The sequence below is a fragment of the Numida meleagris genome, chromosome 1 (genome assembly GCF_002078875.1).
Source record: "Numida meleagris isolate 19003 breed g44 Domestic line chromosome 1, NumMel1.0, whole genome shotgun sequence".
NCBI lineage: Eukaryota > Metazoa > Chordata > Aves > Galliformes > Numididae > Numida > Numida meleagris.
The window spans coordinates 63,469,586-63,494,109 of NC_034409.1; the positions used below are offsets into that span (position 1 = coordinate 63,469,586).

A 24,524-nucleotide genomic window follows, 5' to 3' on the forward strand; every position below is an offset into this window, starting at 1 on the left:
TTAATTCAGCTTTGGTCACTCGGAATCTATTTTATTTAATAGAGTCAGAACTTTAGTTTTCAGGAAGACTTAACTATGCTTCACACTTGGAGAGTAATAAGAATCTGATCCTAAGGAAATGAGATCACTAGACAAGATGCAATTTTAAATAGCTGTTATTTTAAGATTCTTTTTTTCCTTAGGTATTTTTTTAAGCCTTTGCAGCAATGCTCTCCTTGGCCCTCAGAGTGAATGTGGCAATACTTAAAGTACTTTTCAAGTCGTGATCCTAATGTGGATGTCATCACAGTATAAGAAGATTTCTGTGTAGCTTATTTTCCATGCATAAAGCACCAGTGCTTTTTTTTTCCCCATGCTTTACCTCAGCTGGTGTAGTTTAAACATCTTGACGTTTTAAAAGTTTGGTCATGACTCTTCTGTAATTGCTAGTAATTGGTTCTCTAATTGCTAGTAAAATAAATGGCAAGTTCTATTTTGACTGGGGAAGTGATGCAGGGTAGAAATTCTCCTGACATGCTTTTTGAAGCTCCTTACCATGTTACTTTTCAAGAACAAATTTTAAAAATGCTTCCAGGAGCTCTGCGGCCCACTAAAGTGAAAAGCCTGTATGCTTGAGTGCTCAGAAGAAATAGCATTCGCTCTATCCTGCTTCATGCCTGCCGCACACTGTTTTTCAGATGTTGAGAATTGCAAGGTATTCCTCCACCCTTTCAGAGAAGGCAGTTTGGTGCATATTGTTTCATAGCAGCAGAGTGGGTTCTCAAATGGACTCCAAAGGTGGAAAACTATAATTTATTTTAGTGTCAGAATATGAATTTGCAGAATTCACATGAGTATAATCACAGTTTTTCTCGCTTCTCAGCTTATCACTATGTCATTGTTCTTAATGAGCACCACCCACACATACATAGATGCTGTAAAATGCTGGCAAAGAGAAGAAAACCCCATGGGCTGGCTTTTATGGCAGCACATTGCACTCTTCTATCTTATAACTGAAGAGGGCTTTTGGGATGCTGGCTCACAGGTGTCCAGCAATCTGCTTGCTGGGAATGCAGCTGGGACAGTTGGGTATGCTGTTTGCAATTGCAAAGAAGCAGGTAAAGCACAGGCCCCTTGTATTTGTAGACAGAAATTGCTGGAGAAAGAGGCTCAGAGAGATGAGGGGGACTGGAAGAAAATCTGTTAAGCACTCATGTCTGAGAAAGGTCGTAGAGTGTGCAGCTCTGGGGGAGGAGAGCTTACTTCAGACATAGCCAAAATGAAGGAGGTGAGGCTAGGTGAAAAAAGGGAGATAGAACTCAGTCATGACTGCTGAGGCTACCCTAAGAGAACAGGGGTAGAAGTGTGTACACTAAATGAAGTGGTACTGGCTTCCATGCACTTCAACAAGGCTGAGGTTTAGCAGCTACATTTTACAGATGGGAAGCACGAGATGCTCTTGGTCTAGTGTCTGTCCTGTTTCTAAATGATCACAAGATGTTTTGGATAGGAAGCATCTCCACCTTCATCTTCTTAGGGGTGCTTAGCAAATGGGCCTCTGATATACAGTTGGGTATTACAGCAGTGTGACTTTATCTGGTCCAACCGAAGAGAGGCAATGAGAGGAGAGTTGGGAAGGGAATGCAAGTGCTCAGCCTAGATCAGTTGCTGGCTTGTGTTGCCTGCCCTAGAAATAATCCCTCTAGAGCACGAATATTACTGTGGAGCCATTTTGTTTATGTTGAGCTCAGTTACTGCCAGATTACATCACTTTTGTTTCAGTAAAATAACTTCTGCCAGCAGAAGAATCAGAAACGAAGACATTAGAAATTCACTATACTTAGGGTTGTGGTGCTCAGATTTTTGCTGCTGGCAAAAGGGACACTTCAGGCAAAGCAATAAATCTTCTTCATACCCTTAGCAATGCTACAAATGAGAAGTTGAGATTGGAGTTGCACATACCTTTGCTAAGGTGAGAAAGAAGCACTTGACCTGTTAGTCGTATTTGCTCCGATGCTAAAAATAAGCCAAAAATAGCCCAACACTTTAAAGTAATAATAATAATCTTCATACTGGATTTCGATTTTAAATAATACGGAGATTGAAAATGTATGAAACATTATTTTCTTATTAAACTAGGTGACTAGTTCCAGTGTTTGTATTACAATCAACATTCCTAGTGTTCATTGTAGGAAAAGATGAAATGTATTTTGAAGCAGAAAAGATTCAAATCAATGCAGTACTGAACAGAAGTCAATTTCATTGTTCTCTGCCGAAAGGAGCCCAGGCCCTTCCCCAACACTTACTGCTTGTGAAATGCATGAATTTTCAGGCTTTGAAGGAAAAAATCTCCAACAAACTGCAATTAGGATTCCTGCCATGTTTCAGAGACATGACCATTACCTAAGGAAATTGATGTAATGCCGCAGCAAAGGAAGAATAGGCTCATGTCTCTTTTTGCCTTTCCTTACACCCTCATTTCCAAGTCAGCTGTTTTGTACAGGGTTTAAATTTGGGTAGAACTTGGCCTGTGACTTTCATTCACACATGTTTAAACCTTCTGCCTTAGAAGTTATTCTTGGAGAAGAAACATGACTATCTGTCAAATACATTTCCACTGTAGAAGACAATGAAATTATACAAGGAGTTAACTTGGTTTATAAACTGAGATTGTCAACCACATAATTAATCAGTTTCTTTGGGACTTGTGTGGCTAAGGTCCTTACCCAGCTTTAAAAATCTCAGTCCGTATCTTTCTTGAACATTTATATGTATATACACCATTGAGTTTTGGTTTAGATCTTTGTTTGGATTTAGTAACATAAATGGCTCTGGTAAAATTTACAGTCTGACTGAATACATATCTTCATGATTTTGTTACTGCTCCAGCTAATATAGGCTGAGCTTTGAGGGCAGGAAGAATGGAAGCTGGATTTTATTTGAAAAATGCCTCCTTCTCCCCAAAAGAGACAGAGTTCAAAGTTATTCTAAGAAAAGTAACAGCTCTCTACAGTTAAATAACTGTATGATGACTCTTTTATGCCATGAGAATTTTGAGCTATAAAAATTATCTGAAAGAAGTCCCATTATTTAACATATCAACAAGTCCATTCCTGGTGCTGTGATGACATGTCATCAGTAAATTATATTTGGCTGGAGAAACCGAAGTGGTTGAAACCAGTTGTTACAATGATCAAAAGGCACTTTCACGGGAAAATTATTTCATTTTTTAAAAACGTATATTTTTGTTAGGGCAAATGGGATATGAACTCTCTCCTGGAGGCCCCTTGTGTAGCTGAGTTTCAGGGGGCTTGGAGGGCAGCAATGCAGCACACTGGCGTGGGAGCTATGTGACCAGCTTCGGGAGGTAATGGCTTGTTTTAAAACCACTACCACAAGACTTCTCATTTGCTTCTGAATGTGCAGGTCTTCCAGGGAGAAGGAAAAATGTGAACTTGCAATGTGGCACTGCCCTCTGATCCCGGCTGCATCATGAGTGTAGACATGCAGTCATGGCTTCTGGCTCTGTGCTCGGGGGCTTGGATTTGACTTAGTTTTTACAGTGTCTGCATTAATTTAGCAAGGCTGGGTGAGTGGTGAGCTGGACATCAACAGGATTTCTCTGTATTCCCTATTCTCCTGGCTTGTTCACTGTGCTTGCTGCTGACACGGAGACCTAATGTGCTTGCATTAAGCTAGAAAGAAAATTTAATGGAGCAAAATTAGATCAGTGGAGGACAAGGAAGGCAGAACTGTACCCAGTATGAAAATCATAGAATCATAACGATTGGAAAAGACCACTAAGATCATCTAGTCCAGCTGTCTGTTGGTCTCTTGTTGACTACCTTGTTGTCTCACACTCTGCACATTTTATGGGTATTTTAATCAATGTCTTAAGTACTAAACTCTTCAGAAAAATTACTGTGTGTGCTTGTATGGTTTTTTTTTTTTGTGACACTATAGTGAGGTCCTCCACTGACTAAGGTCAAGTACAGAACAAAAAAGCTTATCTTATTTGTAACAGTAAATACAAACTAGGATTGAACATGTGTGAAAAAATGTGTTACTCTTTCATTTCAAGAAGTTATTCCGCTTAGTGTAATCCACAGTAATTTCCTCACTTGAAATGATGTAGGCTTCGGTGCTGTGGACCCTAATCTGAACAATCCCTGTTTTAAATGCTAATTCAGTAGGTTGTTCACTTAGAAGTCAATAACTGGCCTTCTTTTGGCAAGTCATCTGGAAGGACAGTGCCATTATCCTATTCATAGTCCATAATCAGCCATGTCTTTTAGCTGTCTTCCAAAGGATATTTATCCTTTGGATCTGACCAAATCACAAAGTAATTGGTGTTTTATTTTAAAATCTCTGTTATGTTTCAGTTTCTACTGTAAAGTCTTGAGTAGTGTTTCTTTTGTCAGTGGCAATTTCAGTTTCTCTCAGATGTGACTGCAATTCATTGTTGTGGAAAGTGCCTGCTTTTAGGAACTTTTGAGTGGGAAGCATCTGGAGAAAAGTAACTTGTTTCAAGGAGTTCATCTGAAACTCTATCAGTCCATAAGTACTGCTTATTTAATAATCTTCTCTCTGCTGTCTGAACAGGGGACTTGAAGGAAGCACTGTATCAGATTTTACAAGCACTTCTTAATTGCAGGGAATGAAGCAAGGAAAAAGTAAGTTGAGCTTTTATCAGAGCATGCGTAGTGGTTTACTTTTGCCTGCCCTGACAATGAATGTAGATGTCACTGACATCACTGCAATGAAACCAACAATCACAAGTGCTCGCCAAACGGAAAGGTGAGTGATCCATTTCCTGGCTTGTACAAGAGTAATTGCTGTACCCATGAGCACACTTATCTCCAGGATGACTGCTTACACAGTGCTCCACTTCCCTTGCTTCAGTTCTCTTGGTCAGACCGTGTGGGCTGCACAAACTTCCAGGTGTCTACAGGCTCCACATGCTCAGGCATGGGCTCTTGTGGGTTCTCTAGCTCTTGTGCATTTCTAACTGTGCCCAGTCCTGTTCTTGTAGGCTGGCACCTTGCAAACCTCCTAAATCTGATGTTGCAGAGCAGTTGGTATCTCCTTTCATGGATGGAGATACAGTCTAGAGATTTAGTCCTCAAGTGAGAGGCAAAATTTGCCACTGCTGAGACACTGAGCAAAAAGCAATCTAAGCACTGACATGTTAGCAAACTGAAAGCCTTCCTTATTCAGTACTGAATATGAAAAATGCAAGGGTTGTTTGTCAAAATGTTCGTTATTAACCATGTCCAAATATTAATAGCAGGAAGTGGTTTTTGCCTTGCTCCTGGTGTGGTAATTTCATGACAGAAAGAACTCCATATATTCTTCTGAAATAGCCTACCACGAATTTTGCAAAATATGCAGCTTTGATGGTCATTCATCCCATTATGACTTATCCAGGGTGTTTTCATACTAAGGTTCTGCCCACTGTCTTTTAAGCTGGAAGTATTTTCTTTCCAACAGTTACCGCATGGGGCACATAAGCAGGAGGCTTAATTTGTCTTGTTATTCCATTCCATAATAAACTGTTCCAGTATAGGGTTGTTTATTTTACAGAACTCCCCTCATATAAAAGACAAATGGTGAGACTGGCCTGTCTAATGGTTTTGATCATTTTAGAAACACAGTGTGCAATATCCATACCTCTACCATTTCTCCTCTCTTGACTTTATTGTATAGCTTGTTATGTCACTGCTTCATGAAGACTAAACTTTCTGGTGTGGTATTACTAACACATATGGCTTTCCAAAACACAGTTAATGATAACACCTCCAGATGTTTGTGTGTGCAAGATGGAGTGTATTTGTGATCAGGCTGTAAAGCAAGTCCTACAAGTGAAATTACACAAATAACCGTGACTTTCCTAGGTAACGGGTAAGCTTTGAATTTGTGTGCTCTTTTGAAAGACACTGGACAAATGAGAATAGGATTTGGTTTTCCACACTAGAATGGCAAGACAGCAAAGTTTGCAGGGACTTCTATTTTTTTCCCCTTAAATTTCTCCCTGTGCTGACTCCAGAAAACATCTCACTCTGTTCTTTGGCCAAGTTTCGCCTGTCGTATTTAAAAGGCAAAAAAGAAAGGAAAGAAATAAGAGGGATTTTTTTAATACTCTGGATGGCAGAATGGACTTCTGGTTATTGTCAAAGCATTTTTGTATGAATTAATTTTTAATGGAAACTGCACTGTGAGTAGAAAGGCTGTTTTTTTTTTGAAGGGAGTATTTTAGATTTCTCTTCCAAAGGGAATGCCTGAACACTTCACCTTTTCTTTTTTATTATTCCTGAAAAACCTGTAATTAAGGAAATGCAGATTTTTTTTAAATGCAAAGCCGAATTAAACAAAGCCCAAAGCTCTCCAGCTCTATTTGTTCTTTTACTTCCTGCAGTAGTTGTAATACTCTGGAGAAATGTGTTGGGCTGTATTGTATTACGTTATTATATATGTAGTTTTTGTGAAAATAAAGAGGAGGCATCACTTTTGGAGTGACCTGTGTATCTGTAACCTTCAGGACCGTGTAAAGTACTTTCATGGAAGCAGCATGCTGTTTCTTTGTCTGTACATATCAGGACAAGTGGTATCTAGAATGGCATGAATTGAACCTTTTCTCCTTTACCCCAGAAACACAGTGATGTAAAGGGACACAGAGCTCGCTATGTCATTTTGTTAGATGTCACTGTCTCCTTCTGTGTGGCCGCAGTATGAGCAGAATATCTATCACCCTTCTCTTGAGTCTGACCGTAATAATTTTCCTGTCGCACGTTAACTGCATGCATAGTTTATCAGATGTGACTGCAACTCATATCTTCAAAGATCATCTGTCCTGTGCAATTTCCAGCTTTGTCTGACAAAGGAGCTTAGGCAAACACAGGAATATTACAGGTTTGTCAGGGCTGGGCAGTAGGCTCAGCAATCAACAGATACATGCCTGTAAGGTGCCTGTGTCACAGGAGAATGCACATTTAGGGCAACCAAATACACTGAAAACTGGCCCATGTATTTTCCATATATTTTTTTAATAAGGATAATGATATAAGCATTGATAAATGTTAGATCTTTTTAATGTGGTTCACAGTACTACTTTTCTGTGAACCCACTGTTTTCAAATTGGGTAAGCAGTTGGCTTTGCATTGCAGCTCCCTGGCTACCTGGTGTTTCAAAGGCAGAAGATATGGAATTGCTTTCTTTCTGTTGAGCTCATTGCCAAATACCTGAACCGGACACATGGGGAAGTTCGCAGAAGAAAGAAAGGAGAGAGAGGCATGTGAGAGCATAGACATCACAGAGCGACAATAAACTATAGCAGTTTCCAGGCTTCTGTTACTAGTTACTGTCACCACAGTGTATAATATTCAAAATGCCTCAGGCATCTCACTGAAAGCAGTGGCAAATGTCTTAATGCCTGCTCTCACATTTTATGTTCAGCTTTTTGTTGTTTTTTTTTTATCCCGTCCTTTTCTGTGCATTGTTAAGACATCTGCTCCTGTTACTTGCTTGCCACCTGGAATCTTGCAGTTCTGTTTGTGCCAGCATTTTTTATGGTAAACAACTTCTCCATTACATGCGGGAGATTAAGAGGCACAGCAGCAGGAGCAGAGAATCTCGAAGAGAAAAGGTATCATTTCCACAGCAGGGTTCACAATACTAAAGAACAAAAACAGTAAGTGATAGGCTGTATTTAACAGTTAAAATAAAACATAATTTAAATACTATGGACCATATGTTTCTTTGACACAGTACAAAGAAGAATGTTCCAAAGTGGAGAAATGATGAGCTGAGGAGGAAAACTCAGACTAAAGACTTTTCTAGCACGCTGCAGATAGAGGATCCCAAGAGAGATGGGACTGATGGGCACCAAGTGGTATCTAATAGCATCACTGGCAGCATCACCTCTTTTCTTTTGTGGAGAATGCTGGTAGAGCAGGTGTGGGTGGACAGCAACTTTTCATAAATCACTGGCAACCAAAGCCTATTTCAGTCTGAAACCTTGAGGGTAATTTGAGTGATCTCACATACTGCTCATCCCATACAACCACTGCCAGCAGGAAGATTGACGTCTGACTCCAAAGTAACAAGTCCCCATCAGAGCTACAGCATGTTAGGCTGGGTGACAATAAACACTGCCGAGAGGTCCAGCCAATATGCTACAGTGTGGTGTGCTTGATTCCCAGTACAAATAATAGCATTAAATGAGTTTAAACTAATCCACTGCTTTGATAAATAACTCTAATCTCCTATCCCTGTCTGCAACTGCAATTTTATAAGCACTCATTTGGTGCCTACAATAATGTAGGGGCTATTATTAGCCTTTTGCTTGGAATTCAGACATGCGATCCTGGGAACTGTTCGGATTAAACTTCAAACTCCTAAATTTAAATGGTAAATTTCTGCTTTCATTTTCAAAACTTAAAGACATTCAGCTAATAAATATCATATGACTTCAAACAAAATAAAAAACACAGTAGTAGATAACAGATGTTGTGAAAGCTCTGACTTATCTCAAGCCTCAACCTTGGAGGTTTAACATAACTTAGTTTATGGTGGTCATCACAGCTGCCAGGATACCTGGCCCTGCCCCTCCAGACTGCAACAGATACAGAGAGCGTTCCGGTCTCAGCTAGCTAATTAGCTATGCTTAGTTAAAATTACATATTGAGAGGAAGCTCTGCTACATTTACTCACGATAAACAACAAGTTATTCCCCCAAAAGCTGAGGTTCTATTTGTATGAGATTCTTTTGCACATTTTTGATCCATAGAAATTACACAGATGCAAAGATAACGAGTTGTATACTCAGAGCTCTGCCAGTCATTATCTCATTCAGTGGTTTACCCAGTTTAAAGTGACCTTAGCAATGGGATTTTCTTCATTCCTTTTACATGAGACTGAAAACACCAAGTTCCTGTTTGTTCTAAGGGGATGTTAAAGATCCCATAGCAGTTTTGCAAGAGTGTTATGTCATCTTTTCCTACTAGCATCTTATCCTCAATCCTGAGGGTCGGAAGGTATGCGTCACCCTGTGGATTGCAGTGTTAGATGCTCAAAGACCCTTCAGGAATAAGGAAGTTTGCAATATTGTCTTCTATTATTTTCTCGGGCTAACCTGATAAACTGCTTATTGCTGAGTTTTTCTTTTAATGCTTTTCTTAAGAACACTTACTCAGTTTCACCCCATTGTCATTTTAGAGTGTGCAGAGCGAATATAAATGATTCCACTTTCTCCACCAGCAGTTGAATAAAGCAATTTAAGTTCATTTTTCCTGTTACTGCCCTATAGAGTGCTATAACCTGACTGCAGCAATCTGCATTTGCTTAGCTCTTGGTGATGACATCATACAAATCGTGAGGAAATGCAGCCCTGGGAATCTACAGTTTGACAAGCAAGAAAACCTCCATTTGCATGTAACAAAGGCTGATACAGAACCTTTGGAGCTGGTCTGAGTTGAGGTTTACATTCCTTGCTCCACCACGCTTTTCTTTGGTTTAAAATGGAATAATGATTAAATATTCAAAGCTGTTAATGTGCCTATCAGGGCAGAGAGGCAGCCAGCAGTCCAATAGCAGTTAGATGGTGCTGGTCTCTTAAGGATGCCATTGCGTGCTGTCATCCTGTCAGTCTGTCACCAGTGAGCCTCTTGTCACTCCCCAGTCCATAGCTACCCAAGTGCAGCCACCCAGTCCTGTTCATCCACATGGTTGTGGGGATGAGCGCCATGTGGAATCTGTTCAATAACCCTCATTAAAAAGATGCTCTTTCCCCAAGAAGTTTTTGTCTTTGCCCTGATCGTTCCAGTGATCCTGGAAGAGATACAATGACTCCAGAGCCAAGCTGGCCAAACAGAGAGCAGAAGGTGATCTGGTGGAAAAGGAGGGAAATGCTGGGACTGGCTGTGCTGCTGGAGAAAACGCATCCTACACCCGGTGATTTCACTTATGCAAGGACATTTCTAGAAATTCCTTTTAACACGTCTTCTGCTTTCAGCACCTGAGCAGCTTAAGAAAAATTTGGTCTTTAGTTTTTCTGCACATTCCTCAATTTCACTGGGAACCTGGATGGAATATTGTTGCTGTGGGGATAAATGGATTTTCCCTTCAGATAGGCCGACACTGACAAACCGTAAGGGTTTAGCAAATATAAATATTGCTTTTATCTGGATGCTGAAACAATGCTTGCAGGGATAGAACTTCAAGGAAAGCATTCATTTTATTTTATTTCTTTGCTAGAAGATGCATTTTCCATGAGCTGTTTACAGACAGCAAAACTATTCTATGACCCTTGGTTCCCTGCTGCTTCAAGGATGCACATTTAGTTGGCATTTTTTATTTTCCTCATTCTCCTTGACATATCATAGAATCATAGAACACCACCACCATGACCACTAAACCACCTCCCTGGGCAGCTGGCCAAATGCAAGGTGCTGCACTTGAGCTGGGGCAACCCCAGGTATTTATACAAAGTGGAGGAAGATTTCCTTGAGAGTAGCCCTGCGGAGAAGGACTTGGGGGTTCTGGTGGATGAGAAGCTTGACATGAGCCAGCAGTGTGCGCTGGCAGCCCGGAAGGCCAACTACGTTCTGGGCTTCATTAAAAGAGGTGTGGTCAGCAGGGAGAGGGAGGTGGTGGTCCCCCTCTACTCGGCTCTTGTGAGGCCAGATCTGGAGTACTGCGTCCAGGCCTGGAGCCCCCAGCACAAGAAAAATGCAGAGCTGTTGGAGCGGGTCCAGAAGAGGGCCACTAAGATGATCAGAGAGCTGGAGCATCTCTCCTATGAAGAAAGGTTGAGGAAACTGGGCTTGTTTAGCTTGGAGAAGAGAAGGCTCCAGGGAGACTTCACTGTGGCCTTCCAATACTTGAAGGGAGCGTATAAACGACTGTTTATGTGGGTGGATAGCGATAGGACAAGGGGGAATGGTTTTAAACTGAGACAGGGAAGGTTTAGGTTAGATATTAGGAGGAAGTTTTTCACTCAGAGGGTGGTGACGCACTGGAACAAGTTGCCCAAGGAGGTTGTGGATGCCCCATCCCTGAAGGCATTCAAGGCCAGGCTGGATGTGGCTCTGGGCAGCCTGGTCTAGTTGGCAACCCTGCACACAGGGGGATTGAAACTAGATGATCATTACGGTCCTTTTCAACCCAGGCTGTTCTATGATTCTAATACCCAACCTGAACCTCTCCTGACACAACTTCAGCCCCTCTTGTCCTATCACTGTTACCTGGGAGATGAGGCCAGCCCGCAGCTATGCACAACCTCCTTTCAGGTAATTATGGAGAGTGATGACGTCTCCCCTGAGCTTCCTCTTCTCCAGACTGAACAATCCCAGCTCTCTTAGCCGCTCCCCATAAGACTTGCACTCCAGACCCTTCACAGCTTCATTGCCCTTCTCTGGACATGCACCTGGGCCTCAATGTCTTTCTTCTAGTAAGGGGCCCACTATCCTCCCCAGGAGCTAAAGATGAGACTTGTAGTCTGACCAACAAGTCTGCTGCAGGGGGCAGATGGACTCTGCAACTCCAACGCACTCGGCCAGAGCTGAGCTTTTTACTCACTTTCCTTGTGGGAGCAAGGGTTGTTTTTCAAGTAGTTGAATCTCCTCTTTATTGTTATGTTTTCACATGGAAGAAAAGATAACGGTCTTTCAGCTCTGAGGCGTGCCCTGTGGGCTCACTGTTAGATCGTGGAGCATTTGGAAGGTCTGTGTCACCTCCTACCAATCCACCTGGGGCTGTGACCAAGCCCCAGTGACATGGAGCCTTCAGGGGGCAATAACACCCACAGTGATTCTGTTCCTACCCTACAACAGCTTCTGCTTTAGGTGGGCCTATCTGCTCTATCTGCTCTACCTGTTGTCCCAGAGGAGGTACAGTCAAGGCAGCAATTGCTGCTCTCCACATTGCTACCAGGTTCATAGCTGGAGGAGGAATATTATTTGTTCCTTGTTCTCCCATTTTTCAGAGTTTAGTCCGAAGACAGAACCATAAGCAGCAAGAAGAGGTAAATAATTCACTGCTCTAAACTAAAGAGCACAGTCTGGTTAGAAAAAGGACGAGTTATGCACTCATTTTAATAAGGCAAAGTACAACTTTCAAAGGTATGTCATGCACTGATATAGGAGATAAGAAGTCAGTGACTGTATTCAAGAAAGCAGAGAAGCAGTGGTAATCATTGTAACTTACTGTCAGATAAGCCACTTCTACAGAAAGCACTGGCTGGAAAAGAGAAAAGCATTCCTGGAAAGAAGCTGACAATGAAAGGGCAGAAAACTCACATGCCACAGAATATATTCCTAGAGGATCAGAATAAGGAGGCTGCTTTTGATTGGGCTGTTAAATTGTTCAACAGCTGGGAAGTACTCTGCCATTGCTCAATGCAACTATATATTTCTGCAATGACTTTTGAACTGAATTTTTCCTTCTTTGAATGGAGCCTGAGGCACAACCCACTAAGTCATTGGCAGCTTTGCTTCTCTCTTTGTAGGCTGGAGCCTGTGCCCCCAGGGGAACTGTTTAGGTGCGATAAGTAATGTTCTCAAACTGATACCAGCAGCAGCCTCATCCCTACAAGAAGGAGAAACCACGGCACATGCAATGGAAACAAGGAGGCTAAGGCTAAATTCCTGCATTGTAGAGCGGTCTCTTAAAGAGATCTTCTGATCTCGTCAGTATCTTCTGCGTGGGAGTTAATGCAAACATTTCACTAGATACTGATCTTAAGATTGGAGTGCTTGTTTTGCTATTCAGTGCTCTGAGAAGCTTGTCTGCATGGGGAAATAATCTCACTTGCGGAATGAAATACAACTACAATTCTTCAACAGCTTTTATGTGGATAGGCTTATTCCCAGTCCTTCTCTAGTGAAAACTAGTTAAACTAAATTGATTTCAAGAATCACTGTGAAAATAATTGTTAGGCCAAATTCTGTCTTAATCAAGAAACAGGAAACTGGACAGGAAACTCCTCCAAAACTGGCTGGCTACTTTTTTCTCCGTGGTATTTATTTGCTCACCTCCTTGGCTTTGGGCCTTGCACAGCTGTCTGTGTGGACCCAGAAAGAAGCACTGCAGCCATGCATCAGCTACTGCCAGGGAGGTTAGGCAGTAACTGTGGAATAACTTAGCAGCAACTCCCTGAGCAGGGAAGCGCAGAGAGAGACACTGGTCTCTTCTCCCTGGGATCCAATAGTAGGGTGCATGGAAATAGCACAAATCTGTGCCAGGGGAGGTTCAGAGTGGACATTAAGAAAATTTTATGTACCGTGAGGATGGTCAAAGAGTGGAACAGGGTTCTTAGAGAGGTGGCTGATCTTCTATGCCTGTCAGTGCTTAAGAGGCATTTGGACAGTGCCCTCAATAACATGCATAAACTTCTGGTCGGCCCTGAAGAGTCCCTCCCGAAGGAATTATTCTATAATATTACTAAAGTAAGCATGTAGCCTAATAGAAGAGGAAAAGAACATCCCGTGGTTGTCTGTAAACATACAGCTAATGAAATATGGACAATAACTGCTGGCTTGGATCAGGCTCAACTGTTGCTTTGTTATGTTCTTGCTCCATCGAACTTGAGCTATCTTCCCATTAGCTGTCAGGAGAGTGCCTAATAAATGGCAGATGCATGTGCTATAAACAACAACAGGCAACTAATGAATTCAAAGGGGTATGGCATGGTTGTATCTTAAAGGGGTCGTGGTAAAAACATTGGTTCAGTGGGACCATATGCCTGAGGGAGGGCCTAGATAGTTCAACTTTTATGTCAAGTACAGGAAGTATGTATAGAAAAACTAGTATCATTAAAACTATCACACACTGCCCTTATCAGAAGAGGTTTTACTGGAACTTTCTGATGAAAATGTTGCCATTTTAGGCTATTGCCCATCTGATCCCCAACTCCTATCCTCTGGAAGGAAACTTGGAACACTTCAAATTTTGGTTAAATTTCAAGGTAGGTTTCCCTATCCTTCTGCTTCATCACTCCCTTTTTCTTTTCCTGCCCTTTTCAGGAGCGAAACTTTTTTTTTTTTTTTCAGTAAAAGATTGTAAGAGAAAAATGTGACAACTTTCCAGCTCTGTTTTGAACTAGTTCTGAGAAATAATTCCAAAGATGCAAATAGTCATAATTCTAAGCTAATTCTTGGGATTACCATTGTCAATATAATACATTTTCATGGATCTTGTCTTCTTCCTTTTAGTTTGCAAAATAGAAAATAATGACATAAGATACCCATATTTGAATCTGAGCAGATCATAAATCTATGAACTGATGGATTAGCAACTGGTATGATGGTATTGCTTGCCATTACTGGCAATTTTATGTAAATCACGTAGCAATGTGCTTACATTCTTTTTGCAAACACTTGCCAATCAAACAATTAAATTACTTTCTGTTTTGCAAACATTTCATTTGAGGACCTTTACAGAAAAAAATTCCTCACGTTCCTTGTTCTGTAGAACAAGAAAACTCAGTCTTGTTTTACGCAGCTGATGAGAACATCAGAAAACCAAGTATCCAAAAGAGGGTTAATGAGTAACTGATCCCCTTGTAGGCTTGGTGCATGGCTGCACAGCTGATGGCCCATGGGTCTTTTCCACTACGTCCTGGCAAAATGTTTTTTTCCACTATTATATAAGATCATAAAGTGCATTTGTCTCCAACAGACCAATCTGAGCAATTTCCTATCATATCACTTGGTCTCTGGTTGTCAAAATTTTGGATGGCCCCAACTCAAAAGACTGGGAAATCTCTCAAATGCCTTTTAAAGATTTCCCAATCACTTCAGTGAGATTAGACTTTTCTTTTCAAAGGCCCAGATCCAGCATCAGGCTCTGTAGAAGTTCTAATTTACCATCATTGTAAGTCTATTTAAGCTCTTAAAATAATAGTGATTTGCAACTGAATTTGATTTTCCAGAAGCACCATTTTGTGGCATTTATCTGCAGCTTTAGAGACATGTACAAATTTTAAGTCCCCAGTCTCTGTTTACAATGTACACTTCCTGTCATTTTCATTTATTTCAAGAAGAGGTACAATCCCTACAAGCTTTCTGAGTATTAATGCACCTCTGCGAGTTTAGAATTCACTGTATAGGTTATTTCAGCAATATATATAATTAGTCTTAACAGCTTCTGCTTCAAAGTAATTGGAAGTTTTCTGCATTAATACGGAACCAGGTGAACAGTACTACAGTATTTAGGACAGCAAAGTAGAGGTGAAAAACCATGGACATAAATCAGGAGCAAGTATGAAAGTGTTAGGTTGTTTTGTTGCTCAGAGGTAGTCACAATAACAATGGTTCTCTGCAAGTCAAAGTATTTTTTTAGGTGGGTAATTCTACCAACAGTACTCAAATAGTACTCAATTCAAAGGGTTAGCAGAGAAATCATTAGGGAACTTTGAATGATTTTGGATTAAGTTCCTAGGTCTAAACAAAGCAATATCCAAGATCTTGCACCCAGCTTGCTTAGCAGAAATGAAACATTTGGTTGCTCTCTTGCACAATCAGCTAAATGTAAGAAAAATTGGGCACTTAGGCTAAGATCTAAACTGTGTTAGGGACATCTACAACAGCTGGCTTTACCCTTCCAGGATATCTCCAAGGTCTCTTTCTAGCTGATAGAGGAGAGGTTCCTCTGCAACACAATTCAAAAATGTAAAATTATGCTCTGTTCTGGCCACACTTTTACCTACCAGTTTTGATAAAGTGAGTTAGTATGGGGGACTCTGGAGCAGTGTTGGCAGCAGCGGATCCTGTATCTCTGGACACCTTCCCGTACTTTCGCCAACTAGGCAACTGGCTACTGCCAGCAAATCAACACAGAAATGGCTAAGCCCCATAATGAGATGAAGCCCCATGTTTCTAGCATGCTTTGCATGGTATCTCTGCTTTGCACTCAATCATAACAGCCTGCTGAGCAGACCTGCTGCAGTTTAATTAAAGCGTCTGGGTCCACCTCCTGTTCCTCTTTAATAACATTGGTCAGAAGTGAGCTGTCTGGTGCCTGCATCTTCCCTGTTAGCGTGAGCTGCTGATGCAGAGCTGGCCAGATTGGTTAATTGCACCCCTGGCTTTTAAAGGTCAAGTTTTATGGAGTCTAATAATGCTCCAAAGTTTTCCAAAACAAGGTAGATTGGAAAGAAGAGCCTGGATTCCTCTGATGTGATGCTGCCTGTTGAGGCATAGGACAGCTCAACATCTGCAGCTCCCCAGTGGAGCACCTGGGAGAAGGGGAGCTCCCAAGGGCAGTTGCAGCTCTGAGCCTGAGCAGCTGGTGTGATGCAGGATGCATTCACTTCCAGGGGTATGCACTGAAGTAAAGAGGACAGAGCACTGGAAAAGGTTATCTGAAAGAAAGCTGTAAAACAAGTTGCTACTCAGCTGATTTGCTTTTATGTAAGGGATTGCATCATATCTAGAAATTCTTCATCTTTAGCTTATCCTGATAAGAAAGCTGAATGGTTGCTCAAACAGTATCAGCTGGGGCAGAAAAACTGAGAGACTTGAAAACCATCTTGAGAAGAGTATGATGTTTCAGTAAAGGATGCACAAACTCAGTTTTGCGCCTGATCTACCTGTCTGGGAGTGACCTGGTGAAAAGAACACCTAACTAGGATCTACCATTTGCATGGTTTATTCAAAGCTAGTAACTACTATATTTGAAAAGCAAATTATCATCTATTTAAACCTCCTTTATAGGAGAGCAGCCAACAGTTTGAACTACAAGCACCTCTCTCCTGGCAGAGGGGAGGGATATGAGGGAGCTGCTGCCCTTCCCCTCTCTGCAGGATACCTGGAGTCTAGAAACACCTGGGAAGGAAGGGTGATCCTCAGCTGGGGCACTCTTTCTTTCCCCCATACAGTTCCTTTATCTCCTCCTTCACCTGAAAAGTGTTGAGGCTGTAAGTCCTAGAAATCCCCAGTCCTCCCACTGTTCCTAATTCATCCTGCCTTGAGCCAGGTTGTCTTCACTATACCAGCCACAGAACAGGGGAAGTCTCAAGGGGCATCAAAGAGCTCCTGCTCTGCTTCTTAGAAAGGAAGACAAGTCAGCCTATTTAATAACAGCTGGGACTTCCTCTTTTCCTCTTGGCAGACAGCCTTGTTTAAAATCTTCCATTTGCCACTCTACAACTGAGTTTATACAAGATGAGTGGGGTAGATACGTATTTTTTTGGTGTGTGTTTTTGTGGTTGACAATTTTCTAACGTTATTTATCAAGTAAAACATTGCAAAATGATTGAATAATCACTTCTATTTTTTCCATACTTTTCTTCATCCTTTACCACTCATTCTCATTGTTTCTCTAAGGGCTTTTTTTTTCTGTGACTTTTTGGCTGGTTTATCTATTTATATATTGCATGTGTTTATTTTCAACTGATTTGCATGTAGATGATGTTCAATGGAACATGGAGTTTGTGTAAGGAGATGTTTACAAATTGATGTTAAAACACTCTGTTTGTACAAAACAGTAATTGAATAAACACTAGTTATTAGTTTACTTGTATATTTGCTTTGCTTTTACTTGTTTTTCACGAACAGCAGGGGTGTTTGTTCTATAATTAATAGCATTTAGAATATTCTTTAAAAAGCTCTGTATTTCTTCAAGAGAAGACAAGCCAATGTTTCTGCAAGAATGAGGCTTAGAAAGTAGTTTATGTTTTCATTGTATTGCTGCCTTCCTCACTATTAATCTCCTTTCATATTTATTCATTTATTAGTTCGGTAGTACTCATGCGCTGAGTCATTGCCCTTTTTTGTTGCTTATTCTCCAGCTCCATCCGCTATTCTTGTTTTGTCTAATAGTATGACCTAACAATAATAAAAGGAAGCCTAGCATAGGTGTATTTATGTTCCAGGTACAGAAACAGCTTTTCTACTCCTACACCAATATGAACTCACATGCACCAAACACAAGCATGGATATTAGGAAACATTTCTTTTTAGAAGGAGTGGCAGGGTGTTGGAACAGGCTGCCAGGGGAGGTGGTGGAATCACCATCCCCGGAGGTGTTCAAGAACCGTGTGGATGTGGCACTGAGGGGCATGGTCAGTGGGCATGGTGGGGATGGGCTGATGGCTGGACTGGATGATCTTCATGGTCCTTTCCAACCTTAATGCTTTTACGATTCTGTTAATTTGTGCCTCCTTTGTAATTCAATGCAGCTTCCAGATCACTTCTAGTGTTACTGTCTCCTTGTTACCTTCCTTTAGCTATCACCTTGATTTTATACAAGCTAGATTCTGAGTTCTTAGTTCCTGTGTATGTCTAACACCCATCCAAACACTTTTCTCAGTCCTGCTAATTTACCATTGATAACTAACTGTTAATGTTTCCTGTTTTCAAACCACTGTTTCACAATTATGCACTTGTACACAGCTTCTATCCATGTTATGTTTTCAGCTATATAAACAAGTTAATATATAAATATTTGATATTTGCTCTTATACAATTCTGTTTTCACCCCCAGTTTACAAGGTGACTTCTTCACTAGAAGAACACGTTACATCATTTTATGATAAACAGAGGTATACAGATACAGCATTACTCACTGGGAGTTATCCTGCAGTGCTGACACGTAAAGAAATCTCCAGTTCTAGATTCCCTCAGGTAATACTATTTGTGATGTTTTCTGTATAGCCTGAAGTTATGCAGTAAAGCCTTTATTGCCTATATTTTTTTCATAAGACTTAAAGAATATTGCATTCGTGAAGTATAATGCTATGATGAAAAATAGCGCTCAGATTTGCATTGAATACCATCTCTGCTTCATCCTAATTAAGGTTTATTTGTTTCTGCTACTGCATGCTTCCTTGTAAACTGAAATTGCAACAGTTAACTTACTTTTTCCATTGGAACTTCACATGCTTCTGTTCTTGTTTGTTTTGAATAGGACCAGAAGAAGAATACAGCACATTCCTGGCAGACAGTTCTCTTAAGATTCTGTTCTCATTTGTGACACAAAAAGTGGTAACAAAGCATCAAGATATTTCTGCACATGTAACCACAGTTCTGAGCTAAGATGGCACCAGCATTCAGTGCAGAATAATGCACAATGTGCAGGTTCATGAATGGCACCTTCACTACATAAATACAGTGGTTTAACAAGGTTTCCTAGCGCTGCAGATGTTCAAAGCGGGAATTGGTTAGATTAAATGTTCCCTCAGCTGGTCATCAAATTATTCTCTTAGCATTAGCATTCACTTAAAGCGACAAACACCGCAAGGTGTATAAGAAGGTTATGCCAAAAATTCAGAGGACAGATGGGTAAAAAGTAGTAGGTTCATGCCTGTGCCTGCAGTGATATAGCTAGAAGTTGCAAGTATATCTTTCTGTATTTTCCCTTTACTTAAAACTTACTTAAATATATCTTTGAGTTACATTTATGTATGTATTTTTTTCTTATCAAATTTGAAGTCACACACATTTGTGCATTTGGATAATAACAACAGTGAAACTACAATGAATGGACTGAACTCTTTATGCAGGTCAGACGTGTCACTAAAGCTATGACATGAGTTTGAGCATCATTTGTGGTTTTACTTTGGTCCAGTGAGATCAGCTGAATCCTGCTGATTTACACCAGCTGAACGTTTGGCCAGAAACATATTGCCAGAAATGAAGAACTCATACTGCTAACGTTCTTTAGATAGAACAAGAATTTGGAAGGGGTGATGGTGGTGGAAGGACTGATGACATTTAAGGTGGCTGTTGTCTCAACTTGGAGAAGGGGAAAGACAGTTACTATTCAATGGAAAGCGTGTTACCAGATGTCCAGTGTAATTTCTAGATGAGGTGTGTTCAAAGATCTCTCCAGATTTGGATGCTTACAGTATCCAATCTTTTTAGGAGTCAGGTTAAGAGTAAATGTATACTTGATCTTGTAAATTCTGGCTTGTTTGGTTTACTTGTCTTCTAGCACCTAACATTCCCAGTGACTCACTGGTGTAGTCCTCCAGGTTATTTCTTATGCTGCAGACTCTGATCCCTCTTATTAGACATGGATTAGATATCACTGACAGCGTAAACCCAGCATGTCTATTCATGATAAAACAGACCTCAGGCTTGACAGTGCTCCTCTAACAGTATAAATCAGGTGTCTTTCATAAAGCCCTCCAACATCCTATCACCTATAATTATGGATGTTTACTAACTACTGTAAACCACCTTGAGAAAGAAAAAGATGTGATGATCTTCTGTGGATGTGCAGTAAGGAGGTTAGCCAGCTTGGAGTATTATTTCTTTTTATTTTCCTCTAAATTATATGTACCAGCTATTAATCTTTCTAGAGCGATGCTGTAACAATGAGATATGAAATAGGAAGCACTGACTAGATGTTACCTTCCCCTTCATAATTACATGCTCTCTCTTCCTACCCAACTCTACTTATTTTTTATTCCACACTCTGTGGACTCTGGTGTGAACTCTGCTTTTCTGTAGTGCACTAAAAATTCTGTACTGAAAAAAAAAAAAAAGCAATTTTCCTTTTAAAAAAAATTAAAGCTCAATTATTAGTTATGGTATGGCTGAAGCAGTCAAGCATTCAGTCTTTAGAAACCATTCAGAAATGGTTTCAAACTAAAAGAGGGGCGATTTAGATTGGATATAAGGAAGAAACATTTTACAGTAAGGGTGATGAGGCACTGGAACAGGTTGCCCAGAAAGGTGGTGGATGCCCCATCCCTAGAGACACTGAAGGTCAGGCTGGACGGGGCTCTGAGCAACCTGATCTACCTGTGGGCATCCCTGTTCATTGCAGGGGAGTTGGACCAGATGGCCTTTAAGGGTCCCTTCCAACTCAAACGATTCTATGATTCTATGGTTCAGGAATGATGATGAGTTATTGTGCTCTTTAATTTTATTACAGTAGGTCATATGTTAGACCTGCCTAATGTACTCATTTAAAAACATTTTTTATCAAACCTAAGGCACAAGTGGATATTTCGCTTCAAATATAGGAAGATTTGAAGAGGATGAAATCTCTGTCCATCTTTAAAGACCTGATGGTTCTCCTGCTACGGGCTCCAACTGTCTTTAAAGCACAGATTCTAGTGAAAAACTGAAGCTCAAAAAGCTGCTACTCTGCAGGGAATTGATCACCAGGAGAAACTGCCTTGATGGCACTGGTGGGAGGAGAAAACTGTATCTTTGAGCAGCAGAGCTTCAGGGTTTGCGGGAAAGTTACTCCTATTTCTGTTGCACCCTCCAGATGTCAGAGACTGTGTGCAAGTCGTTCAGGCTGAGAGTTTCTGTTTCTGTAGGCTGGTCCTGAGAGCTGAGCTAGTGCAAGCAAGCAGTGCAAGGAGCCTGTAGGGAGACATCCCAGTCAGAGCTGGAGCCAAGTGTAACGCAGCTCAGCAAAATTGAAGGAATTGATGGAGCTTGACATTTTAATTGCCTTTGTTTGCGGGGCCAAATTAGGTTATGAAGAACAATGATCAGTGGCTGTGATTAGATGTTTGAAATGTGCCATGAATCCTGAGACTACCAGATTGTGACTGCATGCTCTAAGTGCTACGTTTGAAGTGGCTGTTAGCAAATAGGGACGAAGAAAACAAGCGAAATTGTCAAAGCCAAATGAAAATGCTTTTCCTCCCACACACTGCCCCCCTGAAGCGTTATTATGTTAGAATTTGGTTTCCAAAGTTACCACTAATTTGTGAACTTGCTGGATTTTAATTTTGCTCTAAGTGGAATTATCAATGTACCTTTAATGCTGGAGTCCCTAGTGCTACTTATGTAATGATATCTATATGCTGAATTTGACTTGCACTACGGCAGCAGTGGAAATTACATGAGTGTAAAGGAACATGCATGTGCCCTTGAACTCCTTCTTAGCCCTGCTAAAAATCTCCAGCATGATGCAGCCCCCTACCTGAAGGGTGCTTGGTATTTTTCTTCTTAAATTCATTTTTCTCCACCAGGAAAGAATATGTAATGTGCAAGCAACCTTGAGCTCAGATAAACAGGCAAGTATTATTATAGTGCAAACCTCCCAATGGTTTTATTGCCCTCTTGAAACACAATTGCTATAGAAGCATCTGTGGGAAACTGTACTAAAACTGTCCCCTTGAATGTATTAATTAGAATCTGTCAAGCATATTTTGACTGGAAACAGTTCATGACAGAATGAATATATTTTTGGCCTCAAAAGGATTCTACGACAAGAACAGCAAAGATTAGTTAATACTTGGTATATATTTTTGTTTCTAAAGTTACATAGCGTAAGTCTCAGCAGGGACTACTCTTGATCTACTGACTGGAAGGTATACCTTGTCACCTAAAACACTCAAAAAATTCGTTATAGAGGGTTGTTGGCTTTGGTTGTTTGGGCCTGAGTGTTTAATATCTAGAGACTTGCATTCATCAGCCATTCATGAATGTGGCTTGCTGTTGAGCAATTAAACTTCTGATATTTATGGTTCCACACTGTTGTAGGATGAATGAGTCACATATTTATTTAGGAGACAAGACGCAAGGGACCTGTTGCGCAGCAAACAACCACCCCCGTCGGTTCTGAAGAACGTATGGGCTATAAAGCACTAGCTTAATGATGCTGTTCCTCCTGAGTAATGTCAAAAATGTCTTTGCTACTCAAATACAGCCTCTGATGATATCAAAATAATACCTGAGAAAGTCAAAGAGACCTGTGGACAGGAATTGAGTGAGGGAAATAAGTTGGTTAGTTGTCACAATTCAGCATCCCAGGATACTGACGTGTATTCTAGACCTTGAACTGGATTTGAACACTGACTTGTCTGTGTCAGAAATAGTCTAAAAGTGTAGAAAACAGGAAAAGCGGAAGGCACAGAGATGCACTGTTTCTGCTCTACTTTATGGCAACCGAAGAGAGGCAATTAATCAGTCAGGAAAACTGCTGCCTTGGAAAATGTTTAGATTAAGAGAAGCAGTGCTGTTTGCTCTGTTATTTGGTGACTTACATTCTAGGCTGTGCTCACCGCTTTGCTGTCTGCATAAGGAGTGGTAGAGACCACTGTAGGTAGGGTCCTGTCTCATATCTAACAGTTTCTTAGGGCTTTCTCAGGTGGCAGTAGGGGACTCTGTTAAGGCAGCTTTGTAGAACTCTGGCTGGGTGTGAAGAACATACAGACCTCTCATGTAAGCATGAAGAAACAAGTATATTAAATCTGTCTTTCTCCTTGAGCTCTGCCTTTAGTTTATCTTAACATCTCTCCCACAGGAAACCTAACATGGAACTTCACAATTAAATTCACACCCAAGGGAAGCTGAACAGCTTGGGGATAACTACAGCCCAAAAATAATGCTCAAATGATCCTGTGAGGGAGACGATGTAATAGGAGGCCACAGGGGTTTTTACTTTTTTTCCTGCTTTCCATAAGAAGAATATGAGTCTCTTCCCACAAAGATCTTTGATTTGCATCCCTAGGGGTTCCTCCTTGCAGAAATGCAAATGACAAGCAAGTCAGAGCCCACACAGGAGAATACCCACCTTTGACAGTAGTGGTGTTATGGATTCAGAATTCTACTGCACGAGCCAAACCTAAATCATTTCTATGGATGTTGCTATGGGAAAGTTTGTACACCACCAGATATTATGGATTCCCCAAGCTGATGTTATAACCTTGTTCAGTTTCTGAGAGGCAAACACCCACAGTTTGTCTGTCTCAGCTTAAATTGCTCAGAGACAAAACTCTTCTCATTAATACTGCTCTTTGAGCAGCTAGTTGGGTAGCAACACTGGTGTGAAAAATGAAGAAGTATTGGTGTGTTGAGGCCATTTGTTATCTCTGACTGAGACAGAAGGGTATGTACTCTCAGAACAAGGTTACCCTGTCACAGAATTAGTGGAAAAGTTGAGAAGGAGACAGTAAAAGATAAGCCCAATTATTAAAGATTTGACAAATGGTGGATGGCAAAATTGCATGTCGTTGCTCTCTGCTTCGTTTAGTAGGAGTTATATAGATAGTTTTTCCTTTGGCAAAAGAAGACCAAACATAACAAACCAACCCCCAACTAGCCTTTGTCTTACAGGAAATAAAGGAATTGCTAACTCTTATTCTGCACATACAATTTTTCCTTCCTCACTGCTCAGTTACAATCCTGCTTTGTGCAAAACTAATGAATCTAGTGCCTGGAAAGGCCCTGATGAAAATAACATACACACTCTTGTACTGGTGAGATCAAACAGAAACCTTTGCTGTAAGAGATCAGTATCAACATTTGTGACACTACATAAACCACAGTACAGAAAGACAATTCCTACCCCTTAAAATAGACATTGACATAAAGCAGAGCAGGTCAGATGGAGAACAGGAATAACTGTACAAATACTTTGGGGTTATCCCTACTGTTAGTTGATTCCAGTACTGTTCATTCATGCTTGTTCACTAATAGTTTAGTGAGAGAGAGGAAAAGCCACATAGTACAAAGGCTTCAGTATTTCGTAATTGCTTTAGAACTGAATTATGCTTTGGATTATGTGTTGTGCAAGAAGTAGAGAACTTCACCTCTAATTCTATACGAATCAGGAGATTAGATTAGTTTTGTGATCCC

At 40.8% G+C, this 24,524-nt stretch overlaps 1 protein-coding gene and 1 long non-coding RNA gene across 5 annotated transcripts in view; one reads left to right on the forward strand and one right to left on the reverse strand.

Moving 5' to 3' along the window:
- Nucleotides 1–24,524, reverse strand: part of RERG (RAS like estrogen regulated growth inhibitor) — a 110,324-nt gene that overhangs the window by 25,058 nt on the left and 60,742 nt on the right. The gene's annotated exons all lie outside the window — the stretch shown is intronic.
- LOC110395791 lies at nucleotides 16,910–19,877 on the forward strand. Its single transcript, XR_002436630.1, has 3 exons — nucleotides 16,910–17,166; nucleotides 18,460–18,599; nucleotides 18,883–19,877. It is a non-coding gene; the product is annotated as an uncharacterized LOC110395791 (long non-coding RNA).